Raw genomic sequence first — 24,371 nt, 5'->3', positions numbered from 1 at the left:
AACTCACTCATTACCATGCCCCTTCCAAAAGGAAGGGGCTAGTGTAGATGTAGCCCATGTGTTAACAGAATCTATTTTGAAATAGCCATTTCAAAGTAGGTGCTATTCCTTGTACAATGAGGTTTACCAATTTTGAAATAAGCCAACTGCTATTTTGAAATTATTTCAAGAGTGGTTGTGTGGTGCAGACACTAAGATAGTTATTTTGAAATAATGGCTGTTATTTCCAAATAACTTTGCTGTACAGACCTACCTGAAGTCTTTTCTGTTGACTATTGGTAAGTCTGGCTTCTGCATTCGTAGCTGTGTTTGGGTCACTCAACTGCTGGTAGCAAAAACTGTGGAGTTTTTAACCTTAAAATGGGAGAAAAGCTGGAGAACTCTTTTGAATCACACTAAGGACTTCACTATTGCTATTTATTGTATATGGAAGTGACTCAGAGGTGATAGTGATAGAGACACTAAATTAGATATGTGGGGAAAATGTGTTGTACTACACTATATTACACCGTACTGCATCACAGACCAGAATGCTATACTACAAACACAGCCATGATAGATACTCCTTCACACTCACTTCTTTATCCAACCAGCCTCTTTTAGAGCCTCTTTTATTGTCTGTAAATGGCATGTGCATTTGTCTGACTGAACAGAAATATTCACTTACATCTAACTCCAAAACATGGCCATCCTTCTGTCTCTGTCTGTCTGTCTTGTTCTTTAGTCGTTGTTTTTAATCCAAAGAAAACTGTTGGAGTACAGGTGAATTGAACAGTTGAGAACAGCCTTTTGTGAGAAGGAGAGAGGAAAATATTAGTGAGTTGTCAATTTCCTTCTGCAGACCCTTTTTGCAACTATTCTTCCCTAGACAATCATTTCCCATTTTGCATGTGTGGCAGCAAGTCAGCCAGCACACAACCGCCTCCCGGGGCCCTCTAGGTAGCAGACAGAGTCATCTCAGGAGTGCCCCCACATTGGGGCACAAAATGCTAGGCCCCTTCCTGTACAGACCCGAGGTACAGGACTTAATCAGCCTGTGGGCCAATGAGGAGACACCCCTGGACGCCTCGGCAGAGAGGCATCATGCACCTACCTGCACGCAACTGGCCACTGCCTTGGCAGCATGGGGCCACCCTGCCTGCACCATGGAACAGGTGCAGGCCAAAGTCAAGGAGCTGAGGCAGGGATACGTCCAGGCTTGGGATGCCAGCTGGACATCAGAGCAGGAACCCCACCCCCCACCTACAACTATGAGGCGCTCCACCAACTCCTAAGGGGTGATGACACTTCCCCTCTGACCATTCCTGTGGACACTGAAGAGGAGGCCCCCAACTCCCACAGCCAGAGCCCAAGGAGGATCTGGAGCACCCCAGGACCAACGCCCAGCCAGAGGTGGACATGGCATCTGAGGCCAGTGGCAGAATGCTGATCATCTCCCTGGACTCAGGTCTCTCCAGCCATACCACCTCCAGGGTGTTTCTGGACCTGTTTGAAGGACCCTTCAGTAAGTACCCCATGCATCACACATCCCAGGGCATGTGGGGGTAGGCACAGATGGGGGCATGCGGCAAGCCTCATCAGGCTGGCTTCATCAGGACCTCACACTGTGGGCCCAGGACGTGGACCCATGTGCAAGGCAGTGTGTTCCACAGAGACCCAGCAGGCAGCCCCTGGGCATGGGCACCCGCCTGCTGCCAGCCTCACAGGAGACCGAATGAGCCCCATGTCCTGTGAGGGGAGGGTGCCAGCCTCGACCATGGCTGGAAGAAGGCCAGTCACACAGGCGCCAGCCTGACCCCAGAAACACCAATGAGTGTGGCTCTGGCACACAGGCATGCCCGCAGGCGACAATCAGCATCCACTACCTGCAGACAGTGCTGCACACCGCATGCATGTGTGGGGGCCCCAGGGAGGGTCAGGCTACACCCCGCTCACTCGCTACCCAAGTGGGAATCCCTCTGTGTCCAGACACCTCCTTTGGCCACCAGCACATTGAGTTGTGGGCTAGGACCTGCAGCAGTCAGCCCAGTCCCAGAAGGCACTGCACAGGCCCCATGTGGCAGGCCCTGCTGTGCAGGCCACACATGCCAGTGCTTCCAGGACATCTCTGTCCTGTGGCCCGGGGAATGTCGGTTGCTGTTCACAGTGGGTGGCAGGGCACTAGGGGCTGTGTTACATGAATGACTCACAATTTCCCCTCTATGTCTTCCTTACAGTTGCACTTGCACCAACTGAGGGCTGAGCAAGCCCTACCCCCCACCACCAGGGCCTGCCAGCCCCAACGCAGCACTGGAGCTAGCTGGCACCACCCCCCACCGAGACAGCAGGCCCATGGCCAAGTGGATGTCATTGTGCAGAAGAGGACCTCTAGAGGGCCCACACTGCCACCCTCTGGAGGATGATCAACCTCCTTGAGTCGTAGCTGTGAGATGATCAGCAGTGGCAGGCATGGGCCTGGGAACAACTGATGTCCTGCTCTGACACTACCACTGGTGTCTGGTGGGACCTGTTGTCCCAGCCACCCCTGTCTAATGCCTCCGCTCCCTCTGCTGCCATTGCTCCCCTGCCCCTGCACTCCCCTCCACCCTGCCCCTGCCGGACATCCTGCAGGCCATCCTGGACCTGCTCCAGTGGGTGATGGCCAGGGTCCCCCCCCCGTGCTTTCCAGATCCCTCTGCCAACTCAGACCCTACTGCAGCCCCCGTCTCAGTACCTCCACATATTCACAACCTGAACCCTGTCCCAATGGGGACCCTTAATCCACAGTGAGAGCGGATCCCAAGGCTGACACTGCTTGGGGTCCCACTCTCCTGTGAGGTCATAGCCCCCCACCCCCTCCCTGGATTGATGCCCTCCCACCCCGTCCAAAGCCACACTGTATATCATTAATCTTTATTGCTCTCACTCCGTATGTAGTTTTTTATAACAATGATTACTTTACACACATTTATCTATGTTTAAATAAAATGTTCTTTGCTCATTACCCCTGCATCCCTCTTTATTGGGAAGGGGGTTGTGGTAGGAACAGGGTAGGTCTGTGGGCCTGAGGCCCCCATCAGGGGTGCCCTGGGGAATTCGCTGGAGTCCTTGGGAGAAGGTCTCCCTCAGGGCCTCCCAGATCCACAGCCTGTCCCTATGGTCTTGGTGGATTGGAGCTGCACCCAGCTGTTCATAGCCAAGGTCAGTGTCCACCCTGCACCCCAGGAGGAAGGTCTCCCTCTTTTCCTTCACAATGTTGTGGAGGGCACAGCATACCGCCACAACTTGGGGTATATTTTGCTCCCTCACATACAGGCAGGTGAGAAGGCACACTTGGCCTGCATCTATGCCCACTTGAGCCGGGCATTAAACATTTCCTGGCTCGGGTGCAGCTGCCTGGTGCAAGGCTTCATAAGCCCAGGCATGCAAGGGTAAGCAATGTATCCCACAATGCACAATGGCATGTGCACATCCCTGACTGCCAGCTCCCAGCGGGGAACCAAGGTGCCCAGCTACATCCTCTGGTACAGGCTGGAGCTGTGGAACACTTGCATACTGTGTGCCTGGTCTGACCACTTGGCATGAATGGTGATGAACTGTCCTTGCTGCTCGAACAGGGCCTGCAGCATGATGGAATAATATCCTTTGCAGTTGATGAACCTGGCTGGCCTATGGTCCAGGGCATGGATGGGGATGTGAGTCCTGTTGATCACCTCAAAGCAGTTGGGGAACCCCAGGGTGGAGAATCTGGCCACGACTGCATCCATCTCTGCAGCAAGATGGGTGTTGTTGGTTATCGCACCCTGCAAGGGAAGGAGACCAAACACACATGTCAGGGACTGAGGGAGAGGAACTTCTGTTGACAGATTACTCTAGTGTAGACAGATCACTTTATTATCTTCCAGGTGCTGCAAATTGATTGCTTTATTGTTTGTTCCATGATCTGTGCAGGTATTGATGCTAGACTGAGTGGGCTGTCTCGCCATGAATGTACTTTTTATAAGTGGGCACTATATTTTTCCCTTTTCTGGTCCTCTTGTACTTGACTCATTTTCCATAATTGTTCGTAGATAATTGCTTATGGCTCAGATATCTCCTCAGACAGTTGATAGTATGTATTGCATCAGGCCCTCATCACTTGAAGACATCTAATTTGTCTAAGTAACTTTTAACTTGTTCTTTCCCTCCTTTTGCCTCTGATTCTACATCATTTTCACTGGCATTCACTACTTTGAGCATCCAATTGCTACTAGCCCTTTTAGTGAAAACTGGAACAAAAATGTCATCTGAGTGAGAAAAAGTAGGCCTTGATAGGCTGACTAGCAGAAAGAAGAAAGACCTACTTTGTGAAGTACCAGCAGGGAACCTACCCTCAATGAACACCCAGAAACCCAGAAATTATAGAAATGCTAAGGTAGTTGGAGTTTATTTACTCCATTTTACTGTAAAAAGTCATTTCAGAGAATGATTAACTGAGGGACAGACAAATGGCAAAGTCTTGATCAAGGGAGCTGCTGTCAGGGTACCATCTAGATAAATTAGAAAATGAATGTGCAGGTTTTTGTGAAAGAAGACTAATGGCACTAAGTCAAGATGAAATGGAAAGGGAGCGGCTTACAAGCTGAAAATCATAAACTACCAGCTTGACCTGACAGGAAATTCTGAGAAACTTCCTGAACTGGAAAATAACCAGAATGCTAAGGAAAACCTTCCCTCCACTCCCTAGTCAGGGAGACCTGGAGGTATTATTGGTTACTTGTAAAAACTGTCGTGGTGGTGGGGGTGTTGTCCCTCTTTTCTAGTTTCAGCTTGAGTAAAGAAACTCCTAGCATTTAAGACAATAAATGTTAATGACATTGTTATATATCACCCTTCATGCTAAGGCACTTTATATAATTATAGTGGAAACTCAAGCCTGTAAACACTCATGTGACTCAAAAGAATTATTTGCAGGTTTCAGGACCCTAAGTCTGAGCCTACACTAGCAAGCTTTTTCGGACAAGCTGGGCCTTTTAAAAAAAAATGGTGGCACTTCTACACACTAAATACCCTTTTTGGATCTGAAAATGAAAGAATGTGTCCCTTTTTCCAGCATCCCTCTTCCTCTCCCAGATGAGGAAAAGCGCCTTTTTCCGAAACATCTTTTTGAGCAAAAGAATGTGTAGATGCTCTGTGGGCCCTTCTTTTGCAAGAGCAGTCCTCATGGCATCAGAAGTTTTGATCCCTGGCCCATTCTTTCAATTGAGCATGGGCTGTATTGACGCTCTGTGTCGAAAGGGTGAATCGATTTTTCAATCCGCTTTTAGTGTGTGGATGTGATGTTTCAAAAGAACTTTTTTTGGAAGATCTCTTCTGGAAGAACTTCTTTCAAAGGGTCACTGTAGTGTAGACGCAGCCTAAGAGAAGTGAAGATGACCTTATCTAATTGAAATCACAGGGGGGATTTTTGCCAGGCTAGGCAGAATGTATCTGCCTCAAAGAGAAACTTGTTGAAGGTTAACATTCTCGTGCCATATATAATATAGAATCTTTCATGGTGGTAAATTGTCAGGGTCTATTTTAATGTCTTACACAATAGTTAGCACCTCCAGCCGCAGAGGGCTTGCCTAGAAGATGGGTTCAGTACTGATTCACAGTCCCCTTCTCCAGAAACTTCATGCAGCGCTTCAGTTTTAACTGGAAGTTTCTCAAAACACTGCAGGGGTCACAGTTCATAGAACGGGATTTCTGCAGCCAAGCACTGATGGTAGTACAGGTTGTACCTCCCTGGTCCAGTACCCTTGGGACCTGACCACTCCCAAAGCAGGGAATCTACTGGACTGGGTAGGTCAATGCTGGTCTCTCTGCTGCTGCTGGCTGTCCGGTTGTGCTTTGATGGCAGCAGAGCAGCCAGCATTGATTAAGGGGGACTGTGGTGGAGGCACTTAGGGAAAGAAGTAGTGCAGCTGCAGAGCCCCATGACTGGGGGCCGGGAGTGCAGCCCCGTGGGAATACACCAAACCTCGTGGCCACCAGGCTGCACTCCCAGCTCCTGTTTGGTCAACGCTACCTTCTCTGCTGCCACTGGCTGCAGGGCCCGGTCTGGTGTCAGCAGAGGGGTCAACACTGACCAAGCAGAGACTGGCAGGAGAGGAGCTGCTGAGTGTGTGGGGGAGGGAGGACTTTTTTCTCTGAGTGTTCGGGGAACACCCACAGGAGCACTGGACCACAGCTGGTGTCAGACTATATAGATTGAACCTGGATGTACTGAAACTATACAAGTGTTTAACCAATGCACTGCCCTATGATTGTCCAAAATAAATGCAAAAATGCAGACTGCTCTATGCATCCCACTGTAATAGAGGCTAGTTGTACCTCAGGTCAGCATTCCATTGCCAGGTAGAATACTGACGTTGGAAAAAGATCTTGGTCACTACACACAGCAGAATCCTTTTTTCTAATGAGCAACTGAAGTAAGAGTTTTAGCCTCATTTAGAACAAATAACTGAGTGCAGCAAAATGTCCAATGGTTTTAGTACCTTGGCCATATAACTATGAACAAAGGAAATATGCATTTAAAATTCGATTGGAAGCTTTTCTATATTCTAGCTCTCTTTTGCACTTTAGATAAATAGAGGACTTCAGTCTCTGAGACAGTCAATCCAACATCTTCCACAAGCAGTGTATTCACTAAAACACTGAAGAAAAATAGAAAAGCTTGGTGTTAATATTACTTAGAACTTATGTGGTGTTTTACATCTTCAAAGTGCTCTACAGATATTATCTAATTATGATGCGGGCGCTTTGTCTCAGGAGTGGAGCTGCCGCCAAACAATCTTTAGGCAAAGAGGAGACAAACATCTAAGACCAGTCTGCACCCAACTGCACTGTGTCAAGATTAAATGTTCCAGCATAGCAGTTCTGGTACCATTTGTTCCTGCAATGGTTCAGAGTGTCTAGCTAGTGAAACCCAATACAGTGTATTTCTGCATGCAGACCTCTTTCCCTGTTTCTGGACCTGGAATTCAAGCACCATTATCGTGGTTTCCAACACTCTGCTTCCTAGAACATGTGGGTGGATAGTTGGCAGCTGTATATGGCACACAACATGTTTGTGTTGTAAGTTTTATAATGGGTACATTGTGTAGAGTAGGGACAGCGTCTTCCTCTGTGTTTGGAAAGCATTTCACGTATGGTGCAAGCTACCACAAATAATATAAAAATACTCTTACCATAGCTTTACTGGCAGTTAGAGTGGGAGCATTTACATACTTCTGTTGTACTATGGGTAGCTGGAGGTTTGGGGAAAAATCAGCCATTTCACTTGCTTGCCTAACGTCGTTATGACTGTGGGTATGTGTTGCCAATTCTAGCAGTTTCCTCAACAGTTTTTGCTGGGATTGGAGCCTGTGTCACCATGACAAGATTAGCTCCAGTCCTCTTGTGAATGACAGCACTGCATGGGGAAGTCCCCTTCTGATAAGCTGCCTTCCCCAGTTGCTTGTCTTCTGTGGAGAAGCAGCCAATCGGGGCTGCTACAAGAAGTGGGCAGAACTCTCTCTACCCACCCCTCAGGAGCAGGAGGCAGGAGGGATATCATTCTTACAAGAGAAGAGAGGGGGCAGCCCTGTTCTTTTCTTCCTCCTCTGGTCCTCCTCCACCCTTTACTAAAACAATGAGGGGAAAAGTGTGTGTGTGGGAGGGAGGGTCCAAGTGGTAGACAGTGGATTGGCGAGGTCTAGCAATAGAGAGGAGTCAAAGACCTTAATTCATTGGAAGCTATGTCTACACCATCTGTGGAAGACAACCTCTCAGCTGACTTGAAAGACTTGGGTTAATGAGGCATGCACTAACACTTCAAAATAGCTGCGTGGATGGAACTTGGCCTTTGCAGCACAGGCTGGAGCTCAGGCTCTGAAGTCCACCCCCCTCCCTAAGCTTCAGAACTCAACCTCCAAAGGAAGCCACACTTTCAAGGCACGTTCTGCACAGGCAGATGTATGGGCAGCCCACAAGAGCAGGGGCCAAAGTCACCTTACTCCAATAAATGTTGGGTAGCATGAATACACACACACAATGGGGATGGGAGGGGGGAGGGTGATCAAAAAACGATATTAATTTTTTTTATAACTCACTATTCATGGTCCAGCCTGGTGCTTTTGGAAGGCCTGATTCATGATTTTTCAATGTTTAGTGTTGAAAATGTCGTGCTGGGGAGCAGTAGCCTGACCTTTCCTTGACCTTGTAAGATTGGAAAAGAAGTCACCAATGTCCCTTTCAAGTCCTATGGGAAGGATCCACTTGACCTCTGGAGTGCAGGTGGGGAGAGGACCAGAGCTGTTTCCCCAGAAGCAGGCTGAAACAGAGCTGCAGTTTCCAAGGGGAGAAGAAGCTGCTGCTGAGAGGCAAGAGGGCATCTAGAGCTACATGACCAGCTTGGTCTGTGATTTGGTAAAAAGTTTGCATATCCCAGTGAAACACAAACCCACACTAACGTCAGGTACTTTCATACTTCCACATGACGTTTTGCAGAGCCTGTTTTTTCTTCGACTCTGGGACTCTGCTCATGTAATCCTAGGATGATCTCTAATTACGTTGAGACTGCACATTCCTTTCTCCCTCCACTTTGCTGCTGCTTCTCTGTGTCTCACTTTCACTGAGCTCTTCCTTTTCCACCACAGTCTTCTGATTGTTCACTTCCCCTCCCCTCCATCCATGGCTTCTATGATCAGTGAGGTGAAACGTCAAGTGCTGTCTACACAGCTCTTTTTGGCACATTAGTATATGCCTTGCTAACCTGAGTCTTTCAACCAGACTGGAGGCTTGTCCCTCAGTCTGTGTAGACATATCTACCAATGCAAGGGCCTTGACTTCTCTGAGACACTCAGTTGCTAAACCTCTCCAATCTACTGTCCACCACTGTGACTGTGTCGTGTTGCAAAATCCATCACACAAGCTCGCAGCTTTGGTTTTAACACCTGTATTTTGTTTCCTCCCTCTACTTTGCTACTGCAAGTCCTACTGCCACATTTTGTTACTCCATACAGATTATTCTCTTCCTTCAGTTTAGCTTTATTCCATGCCAAACAGCACTATTTTTTCCACTTTCTTTCCCCAAAGGAAGGAAAGTTTAGTTTTGATAGACATAAAATTGTTCTTCCTCTTTATACTAGCCTGGGCACTCAGCTAGGCAAGCAGCCAGTTATCATATCCTACTTTTTTGTAAGTGACACAGAACGTTCCACCTGAATGCTACACCAATCGTGATCTCCTGGCAGTACCAGTGTGTCACATTTTCATTGTATATTCAAAGTGAATTACAAAAGTTAATAAAATTGCATTTTCAGTTGTCTATTTATATTTTCTAATACATCTCAAGTCTTACATGATAAATGAACCAACCTTATAAACTGGAAAAAAAAACCCCACTCAGATAAGAGCATAACACAATTGCCACACACATATTTTGTCATTATTGGGTAATAACATAACATTACTCTTATACATATTATTATTACTATTATACATATTATTACATAACATTATTATATAACATAGTTAATGAGTAAACTCATCCCTCGTGAAATTTTTTTGGTGATTGGAGAGATGAATTTTGTCTTTATCATCTTGCTACAACATGGTGGTGCGTGGTGGTGTTTTCAATGCTCACATTGCCTTGCTCCATCTTGAGAGCCACAGGGATGGTAGTAGCCGAGTTAGTCTGTATGTTCAAAAACAACAAGAGGTCCTGTGGTGCCTAATAGACTAACAGATATTTTGAAGCGTAAGCTTTTGTGGGCAAAGACCTGCTTCATCAGATGCATGAGCGGGGGCATTTCAGAGGAGGATTTAAAGAGGGAGTCTCAGTCAAGGGGAAGGCCAGAGTTGACAAGGCTGTTCAGTCATGGAGGACGTGGCCCATTATCAGCAGTTAATATGCAGTTGTGAACATCAAGAGAGGAGAAATCAAGTCAGTTCAGTCACAGAGAACGTGGCCCGTTATCAGTAGCTAATGTGGAAGTGTGAACGTCAAGAGCCAGGAGACTGCTTTTGTAATGGGCCAACCACTCCCAGTCTCTGTTTGATGCTGTCAAATTTGCAAATGAATTGCAGCACTGAAGTTTCTCTTTGGTGTTTATTTTTGAAGTTTTTTTTGTTGTAGGACTGCTACTTTTAAATCTGTTACTGAGTATCCAGGGAGACTGAAGTGTTGTACAGGTTTTTTTGTATGTTACCGTTTCTGATGTCTGATTTATATCTGATTTATGATACTTTACTCATTCCACCACTGTTAATTTCATTGCGGGGCTACCTATTAAGAAATATTTGGCATTATAAGGTGTTTAATGGAGTACTTGTTGAAGATGATGTGACTTTTATCCATCCACATTGAGGTAGGCTGAGTTTAAGCTTTTGGCCACTCAAGGGAAAGATAAACAATGTGCCATTTAAAATAACCTATTGCACTTTTTTAAAAAAAGGAGATCACTTGAAAAAGTAAACATTGGAGGGGAAAGGGAAGAAGGTCCTTCAATTACTATTATTTTATCATAAGATTTACCTTTTAAATTCTAGTTGCATTTGGCAATAAAAAGAGAGAAAATGTGTACTTTGTATTTTATATTTGTATTTATTCTAGCTGATTTTTATTATATCATCTTTCTCATGCTACATTGTTAAGTTCGCCTGCGTATCTTCCCAGCACAATGGCTAACGTCTTGCTTCTGAAAATTATCCATTAAAATTTTATCAATTTTGTATTTTAGTGAGACAGTATGAGGAAATGCCACTGGAAAATTAGATTTTTCTTTGACATCAGGCGCCCAGTCAGCAATCCAATCCCATGTGTTTCTTCTGAGACATTAGGATTTGATATAATTTTGGGCAGAAAACATTTTAAAATGAAACAATTGAATTTTCTAGCTGGTCTCAGGGACCACTTAGCTAAAGAGAATACACTTCCAAATCAAAAGCCTTTCAATCATTTTAAATATTGTTTAGAAGATATTTGTTTTATGTGCAGTAGCAGTTTGAATTTGTATTGAATGTTTGACTGGCTTGTGCTCACATAGATGATGTATGAAATTATTATTTCATATTTTTCTAGTGTTTGCATTGCAAGTGACATCTGGCTGACAGGAACTTGGAGAAATGGGATACAAAGTGAATGCTGCAGTTACCACAGCATCATATTTATCAAAAGGTTTAAGGTTGCTCTGTCTTTATTTAACATATGAAACCCAGAGCAATGAATAAGAAGTGATGTTGTTGTTTTTTTTAAACTGAACTGCTTAGAAAATGAAGATAGACGAAAGAGAAATGGTAATGATATTCTTTAGTCTGATCATGGAATTAATTGATGTATAGCATTGTACATAGTGTCTGAAAGATCATTCTAAACTTACATTTATATTTGCTATTATCCCCTTAAATTTTGTCTACTATTACATAATTAATACCCAGAGATATACAATATTAGAGAGATAGGAATGGTTGAAATAAGCTGCTATAATAGACCGATGCAAGTTTTCTTTTTACATTTCCATTCTTCAAACACTAGACTTAATTCTAATTATACTTTGAAATGTAGCTGTTGAAATGCTGTCTTCAACCAAAGCTTCTGCTCTGATGCTCTTTCAAGCCAAACTTCCTGTTACAATCTGCATGATGGTAAATTTTGGTCTTGACAGAATATGAGCGAGGCTGGAGATCTTTGGATTAATTTCATTCCTGAAAAAGCCTCATGTAGCGTAATGAAGCCCCGTTTAAAAATGTCTTCTCATCCTTTAAAAATATGGATCCTGCAGACTGAGTGCTGTTCATGATGAGGAGAATACCATGGAGGAAACGTCTGGGGACTGGTGGGAAAGGGGTGTTAACCATATTTCTCATACTATAGGTAACTCCCACATTGGTGGCTCTCTTGAAATCATTCACCTCCACTTATTATTATGACTGTATGCTGTATGTGTAACATAAAACATCATGTACATGTGTTCAGGCCTGCTGATGGGAGGTGAGGGGTAGGGGGCAGTTGTCCTCGGGCTCAGCATTTCAAAGGGGCCCAAAACTTCAGCCACCGCTGAAGTAGCAGTAGTGGTGGCTGGAGCTCCGAGCCCTCTTGAAAAGCCATGGAGCGCTGTGACACCTCTCCGCATGTGGGGGGGAGAGGAGGAGCTGACTGCCTTAAGTCCCACCCCTTCTGCCCTTAAGGGGCAGGGAGCCAGTGCCCCCTCCCACCTTGCACCCTGTGGCGGCTGTCGGTGCTCTTCCTAGGCTAGGAAGAGATCTGGGGACTATCATACTTAGGGTGAAGGGACGGAGAAAAGAAGAGGTGTTGGAGACTGGCAGGCTTATGGAGGGGAAAGTGATCGGAGAAGGGGTACCGGGCAGGCTGAGCAGAGAGAGAGATACTGAAGGGACATAGAAAAGGGGATGGCAAATTATAAACCCACCTGGGCTGTAGATAATTTGAGTTAGTTTCTTCAGTAAAACTCCCAAATGATGGACAGAGCCAACAATTTCTTGGAGGTGAGAGTGCTTAGCATCTCACATAGCTGGGCAAAACGTGTCTGACTAAAGCTTCCCTTTAAAAAGAAAAAAATAAATCATGTGTGCCAGCTCTTTACTGAGGATGAAATCTTCAAGGAAAAATAAATGAATGTCTCCCTCTTCCTTTCTCTGTAGAGATTAGAACTGGTTGAAAAACAGAGTAAAAATTGTATTTCCACAAACAAAGGAAAAGGAATTTTGCTAAATTGTTCACATTTCACCACCACTAGTTTTTCAACCAGCTCTAGTAAATAAAGAGGCCTGCCTGCTGCTGTGCTTGTCCTCCCCAAGGGTGGAATTATGTTGTTCTGCAAGTAAAGTCTCTCTCTCTCTCTCTCTCTCTCTCTCTTTGCTAGCTGAGAGGAGAAGGGAGAAACTTTCTAAGACATCAGTCATGTTGGATCAGTAAATCTGTTTCAGACTCAGGGATTCTGAGCACAGCAACAAGAGAGCAGTCAGTGTTCTGAATTGAACATAATACTGTAGCAGAAAAAAGTTATTACTGTAGGATACCCTGCAACCTGAGCTGGAGTTTTCCGATATGGTCCACCAGTATTTGACAGCAGTTCTAAGATAACACTTTAACCATGCAAAACAACAGATATAAGTCATTAGAAACACCATTTTCACTTTTTTGACCCAGGTCCAAAAGCAGCATTTTAAAAATTTTATTCATGTATTTATTTATTTATTTATTTATGTTGCCTCTCAGGATAGGATAAGAAGCAGTGGACTTAAATTGCAGCAATGGAAGTTTAGGTTGGGCATTAAGAAAAAATTTCTAACTACCACAGTGGTTAAAATTAATAAATTACCTCGGGAAGTTGTGGAAGCTCCATCATTGAAGCTATTTAAGAGAAGGTTAGATAAACATCTGTCAGTGATGATCTAGATGGTGCCTGGTCCTCCCATGAGTGCAGAGGACAGGACTCAATGATCTTTCGAGATCTCTTCCAGTTCTGAGAGTCAATGATTCTATATTAGTTCAAAATTGTTTAGCAAAACAGCACTTGTCATGCATGAAACTCCAGGTACCATGCTAGGTATAAAATAACTAGTGGAGGCTTCTGGATAGTCTCATTGTTGGTATTGGCCTATACTCTGGTGGTTTGTGATAGCTGAGGTATTGTATAACATACCTACTCACTTGCTTTTTGGCACATCTTCAGTTGCTTTTTTTGAACATGACAGCTTTCCATGGGTTCCTTTGAAAGCTCAAGAGAACTGATGTCAATCATTCATAACATTTCCTCCTTTGTTCTTCCCTGATGTGCTTCGCTGAGCTCCTCTTCTCCTGGGTCAGATTTTCAGCTCGTGTAAATCAGTCTACCTCAGCTGAAGTCAATGGAGTTGGTCTGATTCACATCATCTGTGGGAGTGGCTCAACGTCTCAAGTCTCTTCTTAACTCTATGAATTTCTCTCTTCAGACTCATATATATGGTTTCCGTTTTACCTAACACCAACAAAGTCCTCTTTTCATTCTGTTCATTTCAGTACATCTGGGTATTTTACCTTTGTCTGCACTGGTTTTGTTTTCTTAGTTACTGTTGTTTATACTCTGTTATACCGAATGGCACTTTGGTGTTCTGCTCATGTACTCTCTCTCTGTCCCCTTCCATCTGCACACAAATAATCAACATATAATAATCCCTTCTAACTAACAAAATCCATATATTTTCATCTTTGCCCTGATTAAGTATAGTAGGATATTTTTGATTTGTGTTCATTGTGAAGTTTTTTTCTCCCTTTGGCTTGTTGCAGAATGTGTATAACCTTATGTAGTTAAATATTTTCACTCCAGACTAGAAAATCAAGAATTACTTCCTCTTACAAATCCAGGCCATGATGATATGGTGAACCTCTGCAGCTGAAACAAGACTTAAGTGGCTTAAATATATAGATACTAAAATGGAAATGGCAGGCTCAGAATTCTACATTTTCTATTCTGAGTTAACCTGCCAAAAGCCCAGAGGTAACATTTTTAAAGTTCCTACTGGATTTTCAAATGTATTTAGGTGCACAATGAAACAGATAGGTGCCTAGTTGGATTTTCAAAAGCACCTAGGCACCTGTTGATGAGTCCTGTTTTGAAACAAAACTTCTGAAGTTAGACCCAGATCTTTTACATGCCAAACTCCCATTGATTTCAAAGGGAGGCAGCTGCCTAAATACCACTAAGAATCTAGGCCTCAACAGCTGAAGTCCCATTGACTTTCAAGGAGGCTCCTAAATCTCTCAATCACTTTTGAAAATGGTACTCAGACTCCTAAGTCAGTTGATCACTTTTGAAAATGTAACCCACTGTCTGTATGTGAAATGAAAAACAAAGTCAGAACTTTGCAGTCTTGAAACAACTTCCCGCTTTTGATTATCTTATTTAAGGCTTTTGGAAGTATCCAATTCCTTAACATGTTTAGCTTTGTAGCAATGACCATATAAACCAGACAGTTGGGCTATGTCTACACTAGAGAGTTTTATCAACAAAACAAATTTTGTTGACAAAACCCCTGGAGCTTTCACATTCCCAAAGCATTTTGTCAGCAGTAAATCAATAGAAAGTGGAATTTCTGTGGATGGCGTTCTGCCACTCCCCCATCAGGCAGAACATCTCTGTTGCCAGAGTCCACTGACAAAAAGCCAGTCTGGACACACTGGGGGGCCTTCTGTCAACAGACAGCCTTCAAGGAAACTAGGCAGCCCTGTCTGCTGTGCTTCCAGTTGGCTGTTTTGTCGAGTGGATAGGCAGTCCGGCTACTCTCTGTCAACAGAGTGGATCGCTCTTTCAATCTGCTTGGCTGTCTGGCCATGATCTGTCGACAGAAATTTTGTTGGAAGATATCTTTCAACAGAAACTTCTGTGAACAGATTACTCTACTTCCTGCAATAATTTTACCATTCATTTAATTTCAGCTATCTGTTCATGTCTAATTGCTAATGGAATTGTATCCGCAATGTATGTTTTTGGTGTCAAATTGGGATGCAAATCAGTGTGAAGCATTATATCTTCAGTGCAATCCAGGCCAAAAAACACTTCATAAAATCCCATAACACTATTCTTTGCATCTTCTCTTGCAGGCTGATCTCAAATGAGCATTTTTTGCAGTTTTGACTTTTGAGGAAAATTGTATTTTAAGTTTAATTTTTGGACTAAATCTATGTTGTTGAATTGGGTCCAAAATCATAGTTTCAGTTGACCTGAGACTGCATTTTTCATGAATAAACCATTAATCCAGACATTTTTTCCCTCCTCTACACAACAGCAACTCGCTGCCAATATAGATATTACTGGTCACCCAATTCTGGTAGGCTATATATTTGTGATATTAAAATTGGCTGTCTGTTCTGGAGGTATAAAGCAGAAGGAAAGAAATTGTGTATAAATGCAAACATAGAAAATATAATTATAAGCCATATACCTTTTTCCAAGAGAACTGTGTTCACAGTTCTAGTCTTTAGAAGAGATTGCAGGTAAACAACTTACTGAGATGTGACACACTATCAGTGAAAGTACTCCAGAGAGGATGAAATAGAAAAGGAATGGGAAATTCCATAGGACAGCTCCCACAATTACGATACATAAAATTATATATTTTTAGTTCACATTATGTGTTCCCACTTTCTGAAAAAGTATAATTGGAACAATTTCTCAAATGACATGAGTCCATTTAATAGCTGAATTACAGCTGAGGATGGATAATTTTTTAAAGAAGCTGATCCTTCCTTTGTTAACTGTATTTTCTTTGTTGTGGCAGAGAAAGCGAGAGAGAGAGAGAGAGAGAGAGAGAGAGAGAGATTTTTAAAAATCAAGTCTGAATAATTGAGTGGAGCAATTCAGCTAAAATGAAAAATACAGTATTTTAAAAAGATCCTGTTACTCATTCTGTCAAATTAAACGTGCAGTGCTAGGAAGGGACTCTAGGCATATTTTCCATAAATCCCATTTGTATTTTTGGTTTTTTTTGGACACCCTTTCTACCTCTCCATTGCTAATTTTCAGACTGGTTAGTCTGTCACCATATTAGGACAGGCCCTCAGCCCTTTCTACATCCATACCATGTGACTTTAATGGAGTGATGAAATCTTAAAGTTCCCTAAGGCAGCACATGAGTATTCCCTTCCCAGAACCAGCCCTATCTTTGTAGGGGATTCCACCCTGCCCAGCTTTTGTAGGTAGTGCTCCTGGTCAGTCCAGAGATGGAAGGTATGGGGCAGAAACATGATATTCTCTAGTAATTTTTGCTGTGTAACTGATTTTTGGAAGATGTTAGCATTTGCTCCAAGTTAAAATAGCCCCTGGTATCTTCCCAGGTTGGAGAGGAAGGGACAGAAAGGTGTCAGAAAGCCATTTATCTCCATCTCCCCTGTTGTGCCAAAAACCATTTTAGCACATCTGAGGAGCTGCTCTGTTTCTGTGTGTTTTTGGTAACTTACTTCATCTATTTAACTCTCTATGCAAATCCACTCTTTTTCCCCTTCCCATGTCAGCTGCACCTCCCTCCCCTTTTTATCGTGTGTGTGTGTGTGTGTGTGTGTGTGTGTGTGTGTGTGTGTGTGTGTGTGTGTGTTTTGTTTTCTAGTAATTTTCTGGTTTTTCTTCAGATCTCTTGCTATCACTCTTGATCCTTGTCACTGTGAAGAATCTGGTTTGGTTCATTTTGTCTAATCAGTTAATAGTTGTATACTTTATTTATACTACTCCATCTTTCATTAGAATAAACTTGTTTCATCTTCCCTTCCCATCTCTAAGATCTGGCATCAGCATTAGACTGCTCAAACTACATTAAAAACACAAAAATGTGCAATTGGGAAAGTTGCCTGGTTTCATTAAGGATATTAATGAATTATCCTCATACCTTCAAAAACTTTGGTGGTAATTGCTGTGGATTTCAGTGACACATCCTAGTGAGGGCTAAAATAATTAATTTTAAACTAAAAACACCAATCCACCATCACTGATCATAGGTCACTAGGATTATCTGTCACAGAGAGGGAGCCGTGCTAGTCTATATACTATCAAAACAAAAAGCAGTCAAGTAGCACTTTAAAGACTAACAAAATAATTTATTAGGTGAGCTTTCGTGGGACAGACCCACTTCTTCAGACCATAGCCAGACCAGAACAGACTCAATATTTAAGGCACAGAAAACCAAAAACAGTAATCAAGGAGGACAAATCAGAAAAAAATGATCAAGGTGAGCAAATCAGAGAGTGGAGGGTGGGGAGGTCAAGAATTAGATGAAGCCAAGTATGCAGACGAGCCCCTGTAGTGACTCAGAATTTTCTGAGTCCCTCTAGGGGCTCGTCTGCATACTTGGCTTCATCTAATTCTTGACCTCCCCACCCTCCACTCTCTGATTTGCTCACCTTGATCATTTTTTTCTGATTTGTCCTCCTTGATTACTGTTTTTGGTTCTCTGTGCCTTAAATATTGAGTCTGTTCTGGTCTGGCTATGGTCTGAAGAAGTGGGTCTGTCCCACGAAAGCTTACCTAATAAATTATTTTGTTAGTCTTTAAAGTGCTACTTGACTGCTTTTTGTTTTGATAGGATTATCTGTGTAGTACAGTGAGATCTAATGTGGACTAATCCCTCTCCAATTCTGTGATATAGATAGAAGTAGGATGGTGAAGTCAGTGATTCTTAGCCATTTTATCTTTTTCTAGAGTGCAAGGGTAGCTTATACATAAAAGAGAAATCTCAACTTTTCTGGTAATATTGTCCTTTTGTCAGAAAAAGAGCTCATGGAGGCAATGACATGTTAGAATCACAGAACTTCTCAGTTCATGTGTCCACTGAAGTGGCAAGCAGGCAGCAAAGATGCTATTCATAGCTCATGAATTTAGCTAGGAGGTTGGAGAATGCTAAATTCACTTGGGAATGAGTGAGTGCTGCTTGACAAACATGCATCTTTCTTCCCTGTCAATTTTTCAGGTACAGTACATTTTTAAAGTACTTATTAACTGAGGTCTTTGAAAGATCAAAGGATTTCCATGTCTGATCAGCATTACTAATAATTTGTCATTCTGTGCAATTTAGTAGCATTGCAGATTTAAACAATTGATTTCATTACATTCATCCAATCATCTGTATGGCTCATAAGAGGATAGTAAAGTAGATGTCCTATTATAGGAAAAGGTTGACTTCCTGACAGTGATTTTTATGCCTCTACTTTCCTCACTCAATTTTTACTTTTCAGGGCATTCTTTCAAAATATGCAAACTTTTCTTGCATGTGTTGGGCATCACTATCTTTCTAGAACTGCATTGATTGTTTGTTTTCCAATACGAAGATCTTTTTGTATCCTTAGGTATATGTCAGTCCTCTCTTCCCACACACTTCTCATGCCTTGGCTCACTGTACATCTCAAATGTTAAACTCTGACAAAGAATATTTACAAATGGGTTTCAGATGATTGAGATAACAAACATAAACCATATGTGAGCTTATTGGCTACAGCAACCATTTCCTATAGAGAGTCCGGTATGGCTTTGCTTTGCTGAATAACAGAATCCCCAGCAGTGCAATTAATAAGAGGAGGGACACACATACTCCCATGCATTGCATTGTATTCTGTCCATGATCTTAAACCTAACCTATAGCTCTGATGCCTGAGGGCTTACCGTTGAGTTTACATATGTCCGATGCCCAGCATATAGCAGGTGTTTGCAAAGCGGCTATTTTAGAGTAGAAGTATGTATTGAAATACTCAACTAACAGTGGTACCTAAAAAAGAGAAAAAACAATCCCCTCCCCCGTGACTCTAGGTTAAGATATAGTGGTTTTCCCATCTGTATGCATCACCTTTATCGCAAAATGCAAAAAGAATCCAAAATTCAGGAATATGAAACAGGGAAGAAAGAAGAAAACTAAGAAAAATGTGGTGGTGTTTCTCATTTGAGCTTGATAAAATAAGGGATGTCTGAAAGGGACCCTACCACCTAGTCATCTTCTGTGTACCATATGTGGGCATCCTTTCAGGTGATCTGTGGTATGCAGTGTCTGGATCTAGTGAATATATGATTTCCTACAATGTATTCCCAGGATATCCTCTATTTGGCTGGAAGCTGTCACAAGGGAGTTTTAACCAATGTGCAAATGCATAGAATATATATTCAGGCCATCATGGTCAAAATTGGTGGCTAATGCATATGGTGCAAAATCCATATACGTGTAGCTGTGGATTCTTTATGCCTCTGAAAATCGAAGCTGGATCTAGTTTCAGATGTACCTATGCAGTTCTCATCGAGGTCAGTAATATTTGCAGCTCATATGAGCGCAAAACTAAGGCTTTAGCATCTAGGAACAGATCTGAAGTGCATTAACCTTAGTAGAAACTTCCTGCATAAGCAGGAGCTTTTAAAATAAATGTTTAATGATATTTTCTTCAAATTTTTCAACTCGTGCTCCTTCTAATTCACTTTTCAGCTTTATTGGATAGATAATGTTATTGCTTATTAGGTTATGGGTGGTGAATGACAATCCTTACTGGCATGCTTCAAACCACAGGGAGACTCACCTCAACGTTTTTCACAAACACGAGAAATAAAAGATTTAAAATTATATTTTCACTCCATTTTCTCTTGTATTTTTTTCTCTTTGCAGTTTTCTTTCAGTATAAGCTATTGGATGGGTTGGATTGTGTGGGTGGACTATTTTTGTTTTATGTATAAAGACAGATAACTTTATATTTGTGAAAGATGCAGGCTTGCTGAGAATTTTCAGTCTTTTATTTTTTTTCCAAAGTACAGGGCCATGAAGGAAACCACAGTAAAAGCTTCCTCTGATTGACCTGCCAACAGACTTGATTCCTAACCCAGTCATGAATGACAGTCTCCAGAGCTGACTTCCCTGCTAAAATTACTAGGAAACCGGATGCAGATAGGTTAAGAGTCTATAACATACGAAGTTGGGTTTCTGTATTTTAACTGATGTCAATTGTATTCTCAAGGTCTGCCAAGTGTGCAGTGACCTAAAGTGATTTACGACAGGCACAGGTTCCAAACTTGTGGGTTCATATTTTTGACTGGAACTGATAATCTTGGTCTTCACTTGGAAGGTGTTACCTATAGTCCACTGGCAATTACTTTTGAGGCTGTGGTATAATCTATTAATATCCCCTACTGCAACCATCCAACTTAAACACTGTTCTGTTTTGGTTTTTTTAGCCAGATTAATTTTGCAGGGACTAGAAGCTTCAACACATGTATAAGTGCAGGGAGTCCAAGAGAACATAGCAGACTCCAAGGCCAGTTCTCAAAGACTTGGTAAAATCCCAAGCTTATTATTTAAGCTTCTTAGGGGGATTTAGAACAATTTGACCATTTGCCATTGGCCTGATCCCACATGGAAAAAGCTGGGAGCTAAATCATTGCCCACTGGCTTTCAACAGTGCACTCTTTAGGGGAGGACCAGATTCAGGCCAAAGAAAATGAAGGGAACCCACTCCAGTGGTTGTGTTTAATAGTGTTTACAGATATGCAGCTAGACAAAAGAAGTCTAACTCTATAACGTCCTTTCAGAGTCCAACCTCAACCTGACTAGTTTAATATGGGGAATGGTGCTATCAATGTGATGATTTTCTTTGTGTTTGTGTATGCAAGTGTTCCTTGTTTTCATTCTTCCAAAATAGTAAATATAATATTTCATAAAGGAGGAATCATCCTTCTTTAGCACAAATGTTTAGTAGAAAGGACTAGTTGCACAAGATGGACTTTCTATGTTGTAATTGAACAATTTTTAACCATAAATTGGACTATCTCTTAGTGAAATTGAAAAACACTACTCTTTCATTAGTATGTGACATTACAGCCGTGTCTACACATGCACGCTACTTCGAAGTAGTGGCACTAACTTCGAAATAGCGCCCGTCACGGCTACACGTGTTGGGCGCTATTTCGATGTTAACATCGACGTTAGGCGGCGAGACGTCGAAGCCGCTAACCCCATGAGGGGATGGGAATAGCTCCCTACTTCGAAGTTGAACATTGAAGTAGGGCACGTGTAGATGATCCGCGTCCCGCAACATCGAAATAGCAGGGTCCACCATGGTGGCCATCAGCTGAGGGGTTGAGAGACGCGCTCTCTCCAGCCCCTGCGGGGCTCTATGGTCACCGTGTGCAGCAGCCCTTAGCCCAGGGCTTCTGGCTGCTGCTGCGGCAGCTGGGGATCCATGCTGCATGCACAGGGTCTGCAACCAGTTGTCAGCTCTGTGGATCTTGTGTTGTTTAGTGCAAGTGTGTCTGGGAGGGGCCCTTTAAGGGAGTGGCTTGCTGTTGAGTCCGCCCTGTGACCCTGTCTGCAGCTGTGCCTGGCACCCTTATTTCGATGTGTGCTACTTTGGCGTGTAGACGTTCCCTCACAGCACCTATTTCGATGTGGTGCTGTGCAACGTCGATGTTGAACGTCGATGTTGCCAGCCCTGGAGGACGTGTAGATGTTATTCATCGAAATAGCCTATTTCGATGTCGCTACATCGAAATAAGCTACTTCGATGTAGGCTTCACGTGTAGATGTAGCTTACATGATGTAAGAAACATGGTTCCTTTTACAACTGACAGGAAGGCAGTGAGGTACCATTGGATTTACCCTATTCATCAAGCTGTTCCTTGAGAGAGAAAATTAGCCCTGTGTTGTTTTTTGGCCTGGTTTCCCAGTAAGGTGAATCAAGCCATAAAGGAGTTTCCTGGCCCTGTTAAATATGCATCTGAAAAGTTGGAGGTGGATAATCTGACTTTAAATTACAGCAATTATCATGAGGTTATAGTAATTTGCATGTTTTCTTTCTGCTTTAAACTAGCTCTGAAGCACTTCCATAGATCAGATCCTGAAAAATCTTTTTCTCTAATTCTGTATCGGTAAGCAGTATTAGACTGTCCATGAATTACCTTCTTTTTGACTCCAAAGAATTCTTCAACATACATCAAAAGAATATGACCATATAAGTATTAATGTAGAGGCAACAGAATGGAAAGATGTCCCTCGGCTACCACGTCAAGGCCCAGTCTGTCACGAAATTCTCAGGTTATGGTGTAGAATGCTGAATAATTTCAAGATGGTGAAATTAAATCTAATGCAATCCACATTGGAAACCCCTAGAAAAGGACTAGAGAATCAAAGATGACTTTAAGGATCTGAGGAAAGAACCAAAGATAATGTGGTTGGCACATGTGATTAAAGACATCTACTTGGTTTATGCCAATCTCCAAATAATCAGATGTGGTAACAATTCCTCAGCTTCAAAACCTCTAGTCAGGGTTGATTAGGCAGGTTTTACACGAGAAAAGACTAATAGAGGCATGGTCCCCTCCTTTCGGCTCTTCTGAGCCTCCAGAAAGAACAGTGTGTACTGTTCTGGGCACCTTCATATACAAAAGAAGTCAATGGTTTGGAAGGAGTGCAGAGAATAACAACCAAAATGATTAAGAGTCTGGAATGACTGATGTTTTACGTGAGAAAAAAATTAAAAGAAATATAAATTGCTTGGCTAAATGATATATTTTGTCTGACTAGCAGATTAAAAAAAATTCCAGTAGTGACATCTATTAGGCCATGGTCCAGGACATCCCAAAACACAGGCATTCTGGGAATCTATCTGAAGGAACTGATAAAAGGCACAGGCAGGAATTGTGGAGACTATACGGCCACAGTTGCACGAGGGAGTTTTGCTGATAAAACCCCAGTTTTGTCAACAAAACTTGTGGAACGTCCATATACAAAATGCATTTTGTCAACAGTTTATTGACAAAACTCAGCGCTTTCACTGGCAGTGTTCTGCCTCTCAGCCATGAGGCATAACGCTGCTACAGCTGTGTGCACACTCTGGCAGGACTCTCTCTCGACAGACAGGGCATCCAGAACAATGGGAAGCCCTGTCTGATGGGTTTCCAGGTGCCTGTTTTGTTGAGAGAGCAGCCAGCCAGTTCAGCTGCTCTGTTGACAGTTTGGAGCACTCTTCCGACTGGCTTTTTGTGTGTCCGAACTCTGTGGAGAGAAGTTTTGTCAGGAAATCTTTTCTGACAGTGACTTCTGTCGACAGAGAGCTGTAGTGTAACCATAGCCTATGAAGGAGGAACTGTACAAGAACTACCTGTTTCTTTGTAGCTCCAGACTTGCACATGATCAACAAAACTTTTGACATTTGTGCTTTTTTTTAAAAGAACAATAAAGTTTCACCATGGCAAGTAAAAACGTGAATACTGCTTTGTCAGCAGGAGGACAAATCAAAACCTCTCAGTGGGGGTAGATGTATTGTGTTGACAAAAGTGCCAACAAACAGTGCTCCTACACACTAACTCTTACCAACAAGGGGGTGTTGACACAGCCTTGTCCATTAAAACTGTGCATTGTAGACATACCTGTAGATGGCAAAGAGGAGCTCAAAGAGAACTGGGAAAGAAGTGCAGCAGAGGCTGTGGAAAAGAGCCTCTTATGAGGCCTTGAGGCAGCTAAGAGGACAGAAAGGATCCCTGGGGCACAGGATGCAACATAAATGAAGGAAAAGCCTAATGCATCAAAATAGTGCTAACTAGCTTAGGGTGGATGTAAACTGGTATTTTCAGTGAGGAGAGAAATAAATCCCCCTTTACTTTCCCTGCTTCAACAGGGATGAAAAGTATGTCCTGGACAGTGCCAAAGACCACTGATCTCTTTGTTTAAACTGACGTTGGGGGAGGACAGAAACTATAGGGGCCCTGTATCAACAAAGCACTTGAAGGCAAAGGACACTAGCAATCCTTGTTAGGATGGGCAGGGGTGGTTGGATGTGGTTGGAGGAAGAGACTGCTGAGGCTTGAGAGGGAACACTACAAGCACTATTGAGTAATGTTATGGCCATAGGGTTGAATTGTGTAGCTCCAGGACAA

The sequence above is a fragment of the Carettochelys insculpta genome, chromosome 9, assembly GCF_033958435.1.
Source record: "Carettochelys insculpta isolate YL-2023 chromosome 9, ASM3395843v1, whole genome shotgun sequence".
NCBI lineage: Eukaryota > Metazoa > Chordata > Testudines > Carettochelyidae > Carettochelys > Carettochelys insculpta.
Note: the sequence above shows the minus strand (reverse complement) of the source record.